The sequence below is a fragment of the Larus michahellis genome, chromosome 5, assembly GCF_964199755.1.
Source record: "Larus michahellis chromosome 5, bLarMic1.1, whole genome shotgun sequence".
In the NCBI taxonomy this organism is placed as follows: Eukaryota; Metazoa; Chordata; class Aves; order Charadriiformes; family Laridae; genus Larus; species Larus michahellis.
This window is the reverse complement of record NC_133900.1, coordinates 42,839,375-42,843,347: the sequence shown is the minus strand read 5'-3', so window position 1 is coordinate 42,843,347 and position 3,973 is coordinate 42,839,375.

Below are 3,973 nucleotides of genomic sequence, written 5' to 3'. Positions count from 1 at the left end.
TGGGCATATAAATGCATGCAATTTCTCATCGAGTTCTGACTTCTCTCTCAAGAGGTAATTTATTTTTTATTTTATTTAATATAGCAGAAAACTCTTTTTCTAGAAACACTGACTTCTGAGAGAATTTTAAATCTCTCCTCCAGCTTGTCTAGTAAAGAATTTCTCTGAAAAATACAGAGGGTCTGCTCTCAACCTGACTTGACACAACTGTGTTTTGCAGTATATTATGCCAAAGCTGGTGCTTAGGTTCAGTCATTAAAATGCTTTCCAAGACTAGTAGTAAGGTCTAATACTTGCTGCTATTATTATTCTTATCCTATTTTAAGATTGATGTTCCTTCCTTGTAATTTAGGTACCACTTCTGTCTCATGAGAATGCAAAGATCAAGGGTAGGTAGGACTGTGCCGCGCACGAGCACAATTGTTTGAGTGGGATAAAGATAACCGTTCTTACAGAGAAGAGCGTCCTGTCTCACGCTGCGTAAAATGTCTTTGGACTCTTCATTCTTGGACCAGGTATTGTCAGTGCAACCTGCAGCAGAAAAAAGCTACAATACGTCAACAAAGAATGATGCATCTAAACAGTTGTCACTTAAGCCCCTATTTATCTGCGGCATTCAAATACAAAATTCATGTCAGCAAGTAATAACTTAAGCTGGATCACATTTCTAAATCGAGTATAAGTTAATGATGGCACAGATGGCATGCAAATGCTACAGGAAGAAAAACCCAGTAAAATAGATGTAAATATTCTAAGTAGATAAATTGTTAGTTTAAAAAAAAAAAAAATCTTCAAAATTGCAGAACCGATATTAACACACCAAATAGGAGTCCTGTAGGAGGCAAGAAGGGTTGGCGAAAACAGTATAAATAAAAGTAATTTAAATTTAAACTTTTACATACTTTGACAAGGTGGTTTGGGGATTTAAATATTACTTGAGGACTGGAGCATGTGCTTTTTCACGATAATCAGAAAATGTAGCCAGCTAATTAAGTTCTACCCTCATGCTATGTTGAAAAAAGCAGTCACCAGAAACCAAACTTTTTATAAGCTCTAGAGTAAGTAATTAAAAACCACATTTGACCTCTCTAGTGCGCCTTTAAAGTAAAGACATAATATTGAATTCAAGAACTCCAAGATCCAATCCATTAGGGAGAAACAGATATGTATTTAAGAGGCTTTCCTGTTGATGAAGAAAATTATTAGTATTTTTTTACTGTTCCCTTTCCTAGTAAATTTACTCTAGATGCTGCTTATAAAAGGAAATCTGCTTCGCTTTTTTTCTATATACCTAATCAGAAAAGTACATGCCGTGCCTTGCTCATCCTAACCTTTCTGCATACGACATTAGGGAAACTTAGCATATCATCATTCATAACAATGAACTTCCTTATTTCAGCTGCTCTTATACACAGCTGTGGTCAGATGACAGTCTGTGACCAAATTCTCTTTATTATTGTCCCTTTTGATTAATTTTGAAATTAGGAATATTGCTTTGTGAGATGGTTTATTGAGATTCATTTAGATTTTTAACTCGTTCAAAAAAATTTGCTTTGGTGGAGTTCATATGGTTGCTTAAAAGACAAAGACTTACAATTTTTGCGTGAGTTTGTCAGATTATCACTACAGAGGCCTTATATCAATTTCAAACTTCCATATTTTTGTTTCTCTTCAGTTTAGTGTTAACTTGTTTAGCATACTAGTAGTTGATTTGTTTTCAACAATCAGCTTTCTGAACTCAACTCTTTGGGTATCATTGAGAACCCTGATCCTAATATATCTAGAGTCTACTCACTAGACTCATGTCCTACATGTTTATGGATCATTGATGAATCTCCTAGTACCTTTGATAACAACGTTTAAGTCAACTTCTGGTTTTCATTTTTACCCTGTGAACTGAGAGTTGTGAGGATATGCATTTGGGGTTGCATCGTAGCTCATTACTGCTACTCAACAGATGCTGAGACCCAGACTTCTACAAAGACTTGAGAGAAGAATGGTGTAGCTTTGTTTTGTTTAGAGCTCTGATGAAACAATGGTCATACCTAAGCTTGAGAAGAATGATAACATACAACCTTCAAAATATGAAAACTAAAGCTATGTATACTGGTACTCCAGAGATACATTCCAAAATTGGTATCACATGTTAGCTGTTATTTGATATTGCAAAATTTAGGAAAAATAAAAATGCAACAAGGGCTATATCTAATAGAACCAGTTCATTACGTCAGGCTGCAATAGCCAGCCTTCTTCTGCTGTGGCCATTGTAGAAATGGAAAGCTAGAAGAACAGGTTTTTCTTCCTCCACACTCTAAAAACTTTTTTTTTGTAGAACAACGCAAAGTTATCTTTTTTTGGTGGGTGGAAAGTGGTGATTTCAATTTTTGCATCTATTGTAGTGCTAGACTATTCAAAAACTAACAAAAATACTTAGTTTCACTGAGTTTTATATATGCAAATCTTCCAACATAATCTATTCCCATGAGATTTTGCCCAAAGTAAATCTCTCTCAAATCTTCTCACTCTCTAGCTTTGGTCACCACTTAAGATTAGAAATGTACATTCTTAAAAAAAAAAAAAAATCCTTAAAAATTATTATATTGTTGTTTGGATCTAATAGACTCAGTTTCAGATATGCTATTGAAATAATTTTATTTATATTATGTTTTTCAATGTAGTAAATTCCAGTATCTTTAAAAATCTTTAAGGCATCTCATTGAGGGTGTGAAATAAAAGCTTTCTTCTTCTATTGGCAGTTTTATTCACAAAACAGAACTTAAACCTTTTATATATTCTTGCTCTTCACAGTATTTTTTTGCAAATAGCATTTTGTAAGGCAAAGCAAAATAACACCTTAATTTTCCTATCACTCATTCGCAGAATGCAATTAATTACATCTATATTATGATATAGATGATTTTTTTATAGAATACTTAGATGATTTTTTTTATATGTTCTAGTGTATTTTTTTGTTTTTAGAACAATTGTCTTGATGCTTAACTGTATTACTTTTTTTGTCTTCTTGCTATCAGTAAAGTATTAAAATTGTGGTGCTAAGTATCTACCTTCATGCACTAGGGGACAATTTTAACAGCACCGTCACTGTGCACTTACTTACACTTCAGAAAATTTAGAAAATGAGTATGCTTACAGAGCTGTAAAAATCTGTTTAGTTTTGTTTTTGTTTTGCCCCTTGAATGCAGATTTCCTGCCAGAGCTCTCAGGCTGCAAAGTTAAATTCCAGTTAGAAGATACGCTCACCTAGCAGTGCTGTTAAGCGAATCTTTAAACTTAAGTTAATGAGTGAAAGTATAGTACTTTTTGTCAATGTTTCAAACATTGTACTGGCAGCAAGTCCCAATTTCTGGTGCACAGGATGGTATTTCTTGGTCTAAGTGTATTGATTTTTCTCAATTTTCAGGTGTATTAATGTCCACCAGGTAATTCTTCTTTCATACTTCAAAAAGACATTTGAAAGAACTGTCAGAGCTATATGTAGCATATGACCAGTAAATATATCACAGTTCTTTTCTGCATGACTTGAACTTGTAAATAACCGTTGTGCTTTGGATAAACCAAGTCTTCAGTATTGTGCTGGAAACATCCTAGTACAAACCTAAAACACGGAAGCTGTCACACAGTCTAGCAGTCCTATCTTAGTTATCTCCTCTTATTTATGATGATTTTTTTGAGTTGTCACCTATTTTTAGAGATTTGGATTTAAGAATATGTTCCATAGGTAGCATATTAGTGGTGCCAAAACTGGAATGTGGTTCAGCCGTGTATATTTTTACTTGACTGTAATATAAAAGGATTTTTTCCTAATGAAACTAGTAATTTAGAAAATATTTTCATCTGTCTATAGATATTATAAATTATAAGATGGTGCATTTTAAATTTTGATTAATGTGAGCAAGGTCACTTTTGGTTTACACCGAGAAAGATATCCCAAATAACTGCCCATATTTAGTGA